Here is a 13,820-nt window from a genome sequence, read left to right on the forward strand (position 1 = left end):
TGAACTCTGGGCTAAAACATCTCTGTTTTTTGTCTCTAAATTCACGTTAATCAGTTGAAGTTAATCTCTATTAGCTTTGTGTGTAAGAGTGGGTGTGGGGAAGGGGGGTTTATCAAAGCTGTAGAACATGTGCTGCAATAATTTTATCACAGACCTATATTTGCCTTTTTCTTTTTTAATTTGGAAAAGCTGCTTTTAAATATGCTGATTATATATTCAACAGATTATAGTTTTATATTATCTGTCCTTATGTCAGAGTTACCCAATTTGTGGCCCCATGTGCCCTTCTCCTGTTCCAGCTTCAGATCTGTAATCCTAGAGCCCACAAAAAGAACTCCTGAATTTAGCTAGGGGGGAACAATTGCTACATCTGTATAGTTTCATCTGAATTCGTCAACTGATTTTGCTGCTGCCTGTTCATCACCTCTGAGTGATAGAAATAACCCACAGCTTTCTCAAGGAGGTGACAGAGGAAGGACTCCAGTTAACTCACTACTTATTCTCACAGTGGTATAGACAATTTTACATTTTTAGACAAGCACTGGTGTAATTTAAAACAGTAATGGCTCTGAAAAGTGGTTAGTCGAAAAGTGGTTATTCTTAGTATTAATCTATGTCTCTTTACAGGTTTCCTCAGTGCTGTAAAAATCAGAATGTGGCATACATTTCCATAGTGTGTAATTTAATCAGCTAAGATCTCCAAGTGCTCTTCCCAGCTTCTTCAAAGTAATACCTTTTCTGGTCAAGAAAGCCATTTACCCTCACTGTATTTTTCACAATAAGGTTCAAGATCTTCTGGAAAACACCAAGTTTGTGAAGATTAGTAAAGTGACCTGTCCAAAATCGAAAGAATCTTGCAATTTTTTGCCACTTTTGTTTTTGAAGTATGGCTTTCAACAAGAAAACTTGTATGTAGAAAATCGTGTAGTACAGACTGCAGTAAATTTTCACACAATGCTCAGAACAATATAAAAAGTCAGTAAAAACATGCATGAAGAATGGTGGACAAAAATCTGTATTTCTTATATGGTACGCTGTTGATTCTTCATTTTTAGAATTAGATCATTGTGTGTAATTTTTCATCCTTCCCTAAACAGAATCTCAGTTATTATTCCACGAATAAAGGTGTAAAATCTGAAATCTCTTTAAATTGTTCTTTTTGTATAGATATACAAGTTGTGTTCCCAAATATGAACATTGGAAAGAGTTTCCAAGTGAAAGTGCGTTTAAATTCAATACATTTTGTCTTGCTTTCAGTCATATTGAGATGAATTAACTACATAGCAGATTTCACAAATGATGAGCTACAGCATTTTTTAATTTGTTGAAGTCTACTGATTGTTTTTCTAAAACAGCCCCACAAATTTATCAAGCAGTAAACATGCAAAGAAAGCAAAAGTATTTCTAGATTCTTGTTTGAAAAAATAAAATCCACAGGAATCAAGCTCCTTTTGTGGTGGAACATGAATAAAAAGCACTCTTTAAAATCTTTTGTACGTGGCCACATGTCAAGACAAAGCTCCTACTTTTCATATACAACGGTAACAATATCAGTTCCTTATGTTTATAAAATCTCTGGGTGTTCTTTGCTCAGAAACCTCTGTGATTTTTGACTGACAGAAAGATTACCTAATAAACCTTCACCACAAACTAATTAATCACTGTGAATACAACACTAAATTGGCAAGTATAAAAAAGCAAATGAGATGGGTGTTAAAGACCGATTTCAAATGACCTTAGTTAAAAACCAAGTACAGAGTATTGAAAGCATCAATAATACTGCACTGCTGGTAAACTTCCCTCTTTACCAGAGCTTCCTGCTTACAGGAGGCACGGCAGGGTGAGATATTATATTGCACCATTCACAACTGCACAAACCCAAAGACATTTCTGTCATTGGGACCACAGTTAGAATGGGCATAACCTCTGCTGAAAGGACATGGGCAGGATGGGGATGTGGTTTCCAGTTCTTCTGCACTCCTCTTGCAATTATTATTTGCAAATATTTTTCTCAGAGAAAATATATTGTTGTAGTAGTTATCCTAATGTAGAAATGCCACTGCATCCTTGAGCCAAGGTTCTATTTTACTGCACAAGAGTGGCACATTGGCAATGCAGTAAGTGGGGTCACAGTGGCTCCTGCAAGCTGTGAGAATGCATCTTCCCCATGCACAAGTTTAACAAAGATAAAGTCACCACAAAGTGATATTGCTGACAAGTTTATCTAAGTCTGAGGCTTAGGTCAATATAAGATCTTAGTTCTCTGCTTTCTTTTTTCTTTTCTGATGATTGAATACCACCACAGTCTTATTTATGGCTCAGGTATAGGGTATACTAGCATCACCACAGGAAATACACTTGTCAATTTTTTAAGCCTTGAAATTAAAGACAGGAGAAAGCTCTGATGGTTTTTATCCTACTCAGATTGTTGCCTCCATTCAGGGAGGCTAATATCAGGGATTTTGTTCTGGCAGTCCCTGCCAAGGTTGAGATGCACAACCCCCCCAGGAATACATTGTCTTTGATGGAACAGCTACCTCTGCTGCTAATTCACTTCCCTGTGGAGGGGTGGCTTGGCTCATGGGGACTGAAGGGACCACAGCACCAGCAATAGGGGTAGAAAGAAGTTGGGCTGCAAGAAGGGATTGTGAAACCCCTCAGACACTTAGAAGTGTGAAGGAACAAAAAAAAAATAAAATTAAAATAAATTAGGAAAGCCAAAATAGTGTGATAGGTACTGTGGGCTGTGGCAGATGAGGGAAGCAGAAGTCATGTTTCTGTCAGGTTTTCACCTATAATCACAGCCTGTTAACCTCTGTTTCTATATCCTTTCAGCTGAGTTCTGCTGCATATCCCAGCTTAACATCAGTGATGTATTGCATTAGGGTGCTAGTTTACCTATTCATTTTAAGAGAGGGTGAAATAGGCTTTCTTTCCTGCAGTTTTCCAACCATTATCTGCACAGCATCTCAATGGCTTGCTAACTTTTTGGTTCATATCTTCTGCTTCTTCAACAATTCTTATGTAAACTAATTGAGAATGTTTCTGTGTGCCATCTATCTGTGAGCACACTAACTTCAATCCAGCCGGTACCTCTGCATTTCCCATTCATCCACTTCACTGGAATTCTACTTAAAATAATAATTTCAGATAGGTGGACTTGGTTTTTGGTGTTTTTTTCTTGCTAATGCTTTGGTTCATGGTTTAACTGGCTTCTGAAATCCTAAGTAGGTTGGTGATAAGGGAATAGATAATCATAAAATTATGGAGTCATAAAATGGTTTGAATTGGAGGGGACCTTAAAGACCGTCTTATTCCAGCTTCCCTTGGTATGGGCTGGGACACCTTCCACTAGACCAGGTTGCTCAGAGCCCCATCCAGCCTGGCCTTGAACACTGACAGGAATGGGGCGTCTACAGTATCTTTGGGCAATTTGTTCCAGGGCCTCACCACCCCCACAGTAAGGAATTTTTTCCTAATGTCTCATATAAACCTACCATTCTTCACTTTAAAGCCATTCCCCCTTGTCCTATCACTTTGCAAAAACTCCCTCTCCACTTTTCTTGTAGCCTCTTTAGGTACTGGAAGGTGCTGTTAAAGTCTCCCATGGCCTCCTTCATCTCACAGTGCCCTAATGCACACAGACCCCTCTGCTCTCCAACCTGTCAGTACCCTGAAGTTCAGCCCTGTACCTGCTCAATCTCAGGAACTAAAGACTGAAACCAATTTCCAATGTTGCAAATATCCAATTCAGCTTTGGTAGGCTTCAAAAAAAGCACAAAAGGAATGGTCTGCAATGGGTTGCAAGGTTGAAGCCAGGGAGAAATTTTAAACTGGGTCCAAACAAGCATCAACCAGAGCTGGACTGTCAGTTTTCATAACAGCATTTTCATCTTTTGTACCCTCCCAGTTGTCCACGTTGTTTTTATGGGAGTACAGGGGCAATTTGTGCCCCCACTTGCCCTGGCAGTGGTGGTTGCCTCCTGGGAGCAGGGTGATGTGTTGCTCATCCAGGATGGGTGGCAAATGCCTGCTCAGCTCCCAGCCTGCCTGCTGAGCTCCAAACACACACTTGGCCTTTCCCAACAAGCAGCAGTCACCACTGATTCCAGGGATTTTAACGAATTGGCCTCTTTTCTCCAATCCACTTATTTGCCTCCTGCAGCCCCCCGCCTCCCTCTGCCGGTCTCCTCCCTCCCCGCTCCCATCCTGGCTGCTCCCAGGCAGAGGGAGAGAGGAATTATTTATTGTGTGCCTGTTGAAAATGAAAGGCTTTTACATTTTAATGAGCACTAAATAGGAGCGAGGAAATATTGTTCATTAGCTGTAATCTGTGGAATTGCTTGAGTGAACTTCCTTTGGAGGCCGCTTTAAACGGTTCACTCAAGTAAAGCAGTTTGTATGGTAATTAAGGGAGCATTTTTCTGTCAACATCTGTGCTGCTATTTATAACGGCGAAGGTATCTTATTACTCCACCAGAGAAACATTAAAAGAGGTGGGCAGAGAGGAAGTTGTATTTTATATATATGTGTATATATATAATATTACTGGTTTCTCTCTTCAAAACCCCTCCCTCTTCCTTGTTTCCCTTTTTGCTTTTTTATTTTATTCTCACTCTTCCCACCACCCCCTAATTTGCCAAGGGAAAAAAAAAAAAAATCCCGTCCACTATTTCCTGATAGTAAGGATTATCATTTTGACATCTTTTCATTAATCACACCCTTTGCTCAGTAGCCAGGCAGGGACATTCAGCTGCTTGGCAGAAACAAGAGGCCTGTGTCTTTGAAACCATTCCTCTCCCACTTCTCTCCAGAGGAAAATAGATGCTTTTTGGCCAGGCTGTCACAGTGTCCCCAGAGGGATTACCTCTGTCCTCCTGGTATCCCTCAGGTAGCACTGCTGCACTAAAGCCAGCCCAGGCTCCTGGTGCTCTTCAATGAGGGATGTGAGAGGACAGGGAGGGATGGGGAGAAGTAACCTTTAGCATACTCAGTGTTGTTCTGCTGTTTAAAGTTTGAAGTTGTTGTTTTGACTTTGCTGCTGTGAGGAAAAGGATTTGGGTTTAAAGACAGAACCTGGGTTTTGCATACAAAAATAGAAGCATTTTTATTTGTTTGCTTTCATTTGATTAACACCCATAATTTTAACCCTGACCAGCTACACTGTGCTAGAGCAAACAGAAGGCATCACCAGATGCAGTTTTACCCTTACTTTTCCCTCTTTGATTCTCCTATACTAATAATAATGGTGTTTGTGCCCTGCAGCTCATCACCTAGGGATATGGGAAATTATGGGAAATTATGTCCTTTAAGAGATGGAATTGCTGAAGAGGAGAATCACCTTACCCAACACCGCCCAGCAACTTCTCCCAGCCCTCATGGCTCTAGGTGATTTCCAAAGACCTGCAAGCCATCTTCTGTCATGGATATGTACAGTTCCCACTTTTCCAAGTCTTTCTCCTATCATGTCTTCCTCCTTCTCTTTCTCATGTTATTAATGTTTCATTTATGCTTCTGCTGGTTTACTTCTCCCTATGACATGATTTTCTTCTTTACTTTATTCTACCTTTAGATTGAACTAAATTCAAACTTGGAGTGCTTAGACGGGTTTTTCATTGGTGTTAGGAATATGCTGTGAAGATTTTGCCCTTTTTACTAAAAAGAACCTCATAGTGCATGTGGAAAAAATGCATAAGGAGAGGCAATAATAGTGTTGAGCTTGCTTGAGTGCCCCAGATACATGGCTCTACAGAAATTAAGTATGCTGTGCCAGAGCCAATAACTTGTATAGATTTTTCTCTACCTGTAATGAAGGAAAAACATAAATGACTATCATAAAAAGTAAACATTAGAGATAGAAAATCCCTTTTACAGCATTCAGTCCATCTTTCTGCCAATAACAAGTTGTTCCCTGTAGTATATTTTTCTAGTGATTCCTCCAGTCTGGTGTTAAACATTTCAAGTGATAGACCTCCCTGTTCCCCTGAGAGATAAGATGAAAGCTTAGTGTATTTCAATGTCAGGAAGTTTTTCTTGACAACTTTGATTTTCTTATCTTTATTTATTCCTATTGTTCTTGGGATATCCCTATAATTACATATATTCCTTCAAATCTTCTGGTTGGTGCTGTTTTGGAGTTTTCTCTATCACCATTTCATTTCCCTGCAACAAATATTCTGATTCCACAGTTATCTTTCATTCTTGGCTTAGAGTTTGATGAATCAGTAAAGTTTCCTTAATGTCTGCATGGCATTTACAGTAAGAGAGTTTATCATATCACTATGCTCACTATCACTGTTCTTATATTTTGATGGGTAACCAAATCAGGAGACTCTGACATCTGCTAATTTTGGTAAGGGGCCAGCATTAGTTTTGGAATCAGGAAAGGGCTTCCAAAGAGAAATATTACAAGTAGACAGAAGAAAAAAAAATGGAGAGCAAAACTGTAAACGTAAAAAATTTTTTAAATTGTAAAAAAAAAAAAAAAAAAAAAAAATAAAATAGGTCAAAGATGAAAGGGAGAGTTTTTTCAGAAGAAAGCAAGTGAGTGACGGCCTCTGGTACAGAAATCAGTGATCTGCCTGGGGAATCTGAAGATTTTGTAGTCAAGGAGCAATAGAAGTTTTCTTGGACCTATTCTGAAGGGGTTACATCATAATTTGTGTGCATCCACCCATCCAGATCAGAGGGGCTGCCAGCCCTCCTGTGCTTTGAGCAGAGGATGTGCAGGTGTACACCCTCTTACAAACTGGGATCACAACAAGCAGCTGGGGGCCATTCTGTGGGGCTGAAGAATTTGCTCAAGAGGTGGAGCCTTTCCATTAAACCACTGGCAGGAAAGGCAGAGGATTTTTTACCATGGTCCTTCTGAATCTAGACCTGCATCTTCCAGATATGACAAGAAGGGAAATGCAGTCCAGATTGTGAGATATCAGAGTGCTTGAAAAATTCAGACTCTGTCTGGACTTCCATATGTCTAATTAATTGTGTGATAAATGCCAGAATATGGAGCCTGAAGACTTTGTCTATCTGTATTTTGTTAACATTTGGAGTCTACATGAAAGGTCTATTTTGCAGGCAATTGTGTTTGGAAAATCATCTCTCCCAGAGCATCTGAAACCCCAACAGACATAGTTATATTACAGGTAGCACTGGGAAGAGACTTTTTAATGTATAAGGTTGACACAAAATGTTTCAGGACCCAGCCACCTTCAGATGAATGTGATGCTGCAATTGTATGATCAGCCATTAAAGGACTAAAAAAGAAATCTTCCTAGAAAGTAGTTACTTATGTCTCTTACAAGATGCATTCTACTTATTCTTGATAAGCAATTTGTTTGGTTCAGTTGTCTAAGAGGCCTCTCAGGGAAATAAAATAGCCTAGTCACAAAATGCAGAAGAGGAGGAACATAACTCATAAGCTGTGCAGTAAGTTCATTTACTCCTCAATTATATTTTTAAATGAGATGCCCAGTGAAGAAACGACTTACAGCATATGGAATATTCTTATTTTTTGCTTCTATTAAGGTAAGCAAACTGTATTTTAGAAAGCTCTTCCTTTCTTACTTGTCACCAACTTGTTTTTCCCAGCTTTTTAATGTGTAGCATTCCTTGGTATCATGTAGAAGGCAACTGGCTTTGCAGCATCCATGCATTTCCTTCCAACAAGAAGCCCACAGATGTGCTTATCTTTAGGAACACGTAACTTCTACTGGAGCTCAGTGGAACTTAAGCACATGGAGAAACTGTAATGCTCTGCTGAGTGAGAGTGCATTTTAGTTTATGCTCAAGTATTTTTCTCAAGAGGCTTATTTATGCATAAGACTTCTTGAAAGGCCCTTCTGAGTTAAAAATACCTGAAGTTCTTTCTAATGAGGATCTATAGCATTCTTCTGTAGGTAATCAAGACTCACAACGTCTTGTATTTCAAACTCATCATTATGAAAGAATAAAGAAGAGTTGCAGTAGATAAAATAAGCACAGGTTAGAGTGAAAGATAAAAATGAAGGAGGGAAATAGTAGAGCAGAAATGTGTAGGCATCTCTTACTGAATTTCTTCATTCATAACCTTTCTTAAGCTGCACTCTATTTACCAGTTATCTCTTCAAGGCAAGGATTCATCATTCTGCAGTACTTGAGAGGTTGCTCATGTTGTTCAGGGTGCAATTTAATATTTAAAACCAGATCATTTTCTACAGGTTTTATAGAGTTTATTTGCTCTAATACCATTGTGTTATTTATTGAATATTTGAACAATACAATAAGCACAGAGAGGCAATTAATCTAATATTTTACAAAGCTCAAAAACATTCTCCTTGGTTTTTGGAAGTTATTTCTGAGGCTTCCCAGGTAGTGCACCATTGTATTATGGTATTAACAGGTGACAGGACATGTTTCAGAGGTCCACTAATGCATACTGTGGATGTGCAACATCATGCATTCAGTCACCTGAGGGGAGTATTAATGGACCATTAAAACATGCCCAGGAGTGTCTTAATGCTATTACAGCATGGCTCTACAAATTTTAATTCAACTTTTATATAAAACAATTATTTTCAAAAATACCTTTCTTACTATACTCTGAAATCTATTCAGAAAAAAAAAATTGTGACATAGTAATACAGGAGGACGTGGATTTAAATAGCTTTTTTTGCTACCATTTTAATACATTCTCTTTTGATTTTATATTGTTTTATAAATAGAATAGTCCTAAGGCCTGATTCTCTTTTTTTTTTCTGACCTACCTTTCCACTGCTCAAGAAGGGTAAAGGAGCCTTAAAGTGCCATAAATGTAAATCACACCACCATACTACTTAGCTTGGTTGCTAATTTCAATAGACATTTCTAGGTTTCTAGGTGAGTAAGACATTTAAGCAGCTTTGGACTTTTGTTGAAGAAGCAAAACTAGAAATCCAAGCAGTAAGTTCAATCCAAGTAAGTTCTGTGCTAGAAGGCTAGAACTAGGGAAGGAAAAGCTGGGGCTGTCAGAGGTGGTCCTACTCTCTGTACCCTCAATAAAACTTTGCAACTGACTACATCAGTGTCACAGCTAACCCTCAATTTAATTAACTCTGTAAAATAATGTTATCATTCCGTATTGTAATTTTATTGTAGTTGCATACCAAAAGTACTGAAGATTTTGTTATGCTAGCACAGCAAACAATTGTCCATCATTTAATACTAAACCCTGTGTGAGCACATACTGCATGCTGTGAAAGAAAAATTACCCTTCCATGTCAGCCTCTCATTTAAAAGTCAGGAGCAGCATAAAGAGCTTGGAAGTACTTGAGCCTGACGAGAGAAGATGTCTTTAATAGTAGTATTTTGAAAGAAGGCCACAGACCACACTTCAAAAAATTTACTATCTGCCACAAAAATAAAATGCTGTCTCAGGTTAATTAAAAAATTTATTTTTGGTTTTTGCCTTTATTTATTTATCTATTGATTACTCTGTGCCATTACACGTAGCTGAAGGCAGAAGTCATTTGGAAATGGAACATTGCGCACATTGTTCACAAGAGATTGTAATTAGGTATCAAAGCCTTATTTTTCTCAGTTTCTTTCTAGAAATTATTTAAGGAAATTCTTTGCCTCTTTCTGAGCTAGTTTTCTGATAGAAAACATGGCAATGGAGCTCAGCATTTAGACTAGCATAGCTCAGGGCTGTGTATTAATCATCATTATCATAATAACAGCATTATACTGTTATTGCATATTACTCCTTCTCTGAAGTGTAGAAGGTACAGTGAGCTGCAGTTTGTAAATACAAGCACTGCTTCAGCTGCACTTCTCATTTGCAGTGCTCCTCTGGTGCAGGAGGAGCACCAGAATAATGTCAAGTTTAGGTGCAGCAGCATCACCTCAGAGCATCAGGTGCTCAGCCATAAGTCCTGGCTGCTGAGCCGCATGCGGGTGGAAGGTCTGGAAGGATACATGGCTGGTAGGACAGTGGATTCAGCTGGGACTCTTCTTTTCCTGCTGTTTTTCTAAGAGAGCTGTGGCCTCTGTCAGCCCCAGAGTGGGAGGATCTTCTCAGTGTGATTTGTTTGATAATTTAGAGCACTATAACAACCAGTTGGATTTGAGAGCTTTTTCTCTGTTCTTCCTGATTTCGTCCACTACACTGACTTTAACTGTGGGGACAGGAAAGCTTTTTAAGAAGCTCTTTTGAAAAGAGGAAGAAGGGATGAGAGGGCACTTGTGTTTGGGTTTTGGGGGTTAGGGGGATTTGACTGGATGTGCTGCAGAGTTCCTGTGTCTGCAAATACAAAGAAAGGAAGCTGCTATTGATATCCCTGCCCATGAGCATACCCTGTATATTCATAACCCAGTGATGATGATTTAGGTCTTACCATGGCTGATAGGGTCACTGTCTCGTTGGGTGCTCAATAGCCATGGCAGTGTGGTTGTTGACTATTGCTTTCCAAGAGGAGCTTGTAGCCTTCCTTGTAATTAGATTTTCCAGTTGTAAAGGTGTATTAAATTATAAATCCTCCGGGCTTCACCCAGGTGCCCAGCCAGTCCGGGGGAAAACCCTCGGCTGACCGGTCCGCGGGGAGGAGGTGGCGGGACCCGGATAGCTCCACTGTACGGACGAGAGGACTCCAGAGTAGCTGTATTCCTAGAGGCTTTATTGTAGGAGAGGCGCAGGAACAGGAGGAGGAGACGAGGGACACAAGCGCTCTAGAAGGGAGCAAACTCCTGGAGCCCCAAGGGAAGGCGGGGCTGGGTATTAAGGGCAAAGGAGTAGGAGTGGTTAGGGTACAAAACAACCAATGGGTAACGGGTAAAGGGGGGAGACAGAGTGGGGTGACATACAGAGAACTAATCGGGGTACAGAGGAGGAGTGGTATTCTAACAGGGGCCAATGGGGGTAACAGAAGAAGTGAACTTTCTGGAACCGGGGAGTATGCTAACCATTGATGGACAGCTCAACTGGGGTGGAGGGCAGCAGTTGATTGATAGCCTTTTCTAAACTGTTGCTGCCTCCCAAGGGAGAGCAGGAACGCCTCCCACATAAAGGAATCCCTCAAAACTACATAAGTGATGAAATTAACCATATTGCATGTTTTCTTTGAGGCTGAAATCATATATACATATCATCTCCAAATGCCTTTAAATTATTTGATCCAATTAGAGCAAGATACATGGTTTAGACCAGGAGCTAGAGACAGTCCTAATTAGGCACTGTAGTTTTTAACTTTGAAGCTTGTGGGTGCCAGAATTTGATCTAATTCAGCAGTTAAACACCTCGTCTTCCTCAATAATTTAGGTCATACGCTCCCAAATTGTTATCCAGAAAGTGAGAGCTTAGAGTGAGAGATCCAGTAAATTTAGTCAGTAAGCAAAGAGCTGTCTCTAAATTTATAGCACATTTGCTTTAGGGCTCTTCAGGTGTGTGAAAGAAGGACTATGATGTAATGCTGAACCTGATTATGTAGGGAGAATGAGCCTGAGAAAAGGAATCTAAACAGAGAAGAGCAGGATAGGGAAAAGGAGAATCTATAGGGGAACAGGTGGAGACTTGTCAAGCTTGGGGCAGACATGCAAAAGCATGGATCCATTACTGCCTGCTCTCCTCCTCTGCCCACAAGAGGTTGGATTTTTAACTTGTATTTTATATTTTTATGTGTTTTATGTCTTATATAGTTGTATATTGAATTGTATATTTATTGTATAATTTCATATTCTATTATTATTTTAATCTCATGCATTACTTAAAAGAGGGCCATTACTATTTATAGTCAGGACTCCAGGATCCATCAGTGATTTATAGCTTATACAACCTTAATTTACTCCTTACAGCCTGAAAAGTATGTACAATGTGGTTTTACCATAACCAGCACAGTAATGCTGCTTCCAATATATGACTTTATGGAGACTGCTGCTCCCTTCCTGAAAGGCAGCTCATGCAAGTGTCAGCTTTTAAGATATTTGGAGTCACACATAAAATAAATTAGGAGAATGTTGTGCATTTATTTGTCATCATAAAGTCAGGTCATAATTATTATAATCAGTAAGTAATGGAATAAACAAATATTTGTTCAGCAGTTTGAAAAAAATCAAGACTCATGAAAGTGCTCTGTACAGCTAAGTACAGGGTTCAGTGTTATCATAAATGATGCAGGTATCCCACCCCTCAGCAATTATCTCTAGAGTTGTTTGAGGATTACTTTTGTAGGGTTTTCTCTGCATGTCAGGAAAGAGAAGCCTTTTATACAGTATGACACAGAAGATACCACTGCCCCTATAGATACTGTGCTATCACTTCAGCTGGCATTTCATCCACGAGCCACATGGCTTCTTCCTCCAAAATGGTCCCACACTAGTTGCACCTCAATACTGAGACTGAGGCAAATATTCAAATAATGTCTTTTTTACAAAAGTAGTAATATTTAAACATTGCACTGTTCAAAATAATGTGGGTTTTTTTATATAAAGGCAATTCTGAAAAATAATTCTGATTCCTACCATAAGCTAGCATTGAGTTTTAATTTTCCAAAAGCAACTTTCCAGACAAAGCACATTTGTCCCAAGTCCTGTTTTAATCAAAACTAGAATGCTCGAAGTTAATTAAGTTAATTAGCCAGCATAGGTGCTTCTCAGAAATTCTGCAGCTTTTTCAGGTTTCCAGATGAGGGGGTAGGAATTTCCAAATGATTGCATTGAAATGGTTTTTCCTACCCACTTTTGTGCTAGTTTATGTCATGATAGGAGAAGACAGGGAGGAAAGTGCATTCAAGTACTTATTACAAAAAGCCACATTAAAGTTTTTCTAAAATAATGCCCCATGACATGATCAGAGATTGATGTATGATGGTAATGATGCATAGAACAGCTCCTCACTTTTTCTCTCAAAGGCTCTGTGATTGCCTCTTACAAGGAAAACGATGTCACTGATATGGTTTGGAGTCCCTCCTGGCAAGCAGTAGCAGCAGCTACTTCAGACATAGACATGACAGATTGAAAGGAAGGGATCCACACCTCTAACAGAGTTACCCTGAACATCACTCTGATGCAAAGTTTCAAAGCAAATCATACCACATTACTTGAAATAGCATCATACTGTGATATACATGCTTTCATAGCAATGACTTCATGAAGAAATCATTAATTTAGTCATTGGCTGAAAACACATTATCACTTTTTAAAGAAGACAATGACAAAAATCATCTTAAAAATGCATCACTATAAGGCAGGTGTGGGGCAGAAGTATAAAACTAGACTGCAGAGTATTTAATGAATTATCTTGAATGTAGCACTGCTGTTGCTGTGGTAGCATTTAAATCCTGCAAGGTGTTCCTGGGAAATTCCTTTACTGGCATGGCTTTAACCTGCATTAAATGATCTCATGATGGACACTGCCACTTAAGCAGCAAATACTAATGGAGACGAGATGGGTCGTGAGAAGGGAAAATCAGAGTATCAATGCACAAATGCTGACTGCCATCTGGCACAGATGTCATTTACTGCTGTTCATGAATCAGGAACCAGTTAAATTTAACTGATTTAGCAGTCCATCTATCCTTGTGCAATGCTGGGTAATACAATAATTATTCTTTGAGATTGTAAATTGTACAGTTCGTTATTTTGTGAACAGAAAATCTGGAGGTTTTTTAATTAACATAATTTTTAGAGTCATATTCTAAATACACAACATACAAAATCTAACAGCAACATAAACATTTAACAGTAATCTTTCAGCTTTAGAATGTGTGTGTTTCAAGTCTGCTTTTTGAAAGACAGTTATCAGGATTTCTAGCTGAAGGAGGAACTGCTGAATAGGCAGGGGTTTTGATTCCCTGCATTAAAAATGAAAG

This window comes from Vidua chalybeata, chromosome 3, assembly GCF_026979565.1.
Source record: "Vidua chalybeata isolate OUT-0048 chromosome 3, bVidCha1 merged haplotype, whole genome shotgun sequence".
In the NCBI taxonomy this organism is placed as follows: domain Eukaryota; kingdom Metazoa; phylum Chordata; class Aves; order Passeriformes; family Viduidae; genus Vidua; species Vidua chalybeata.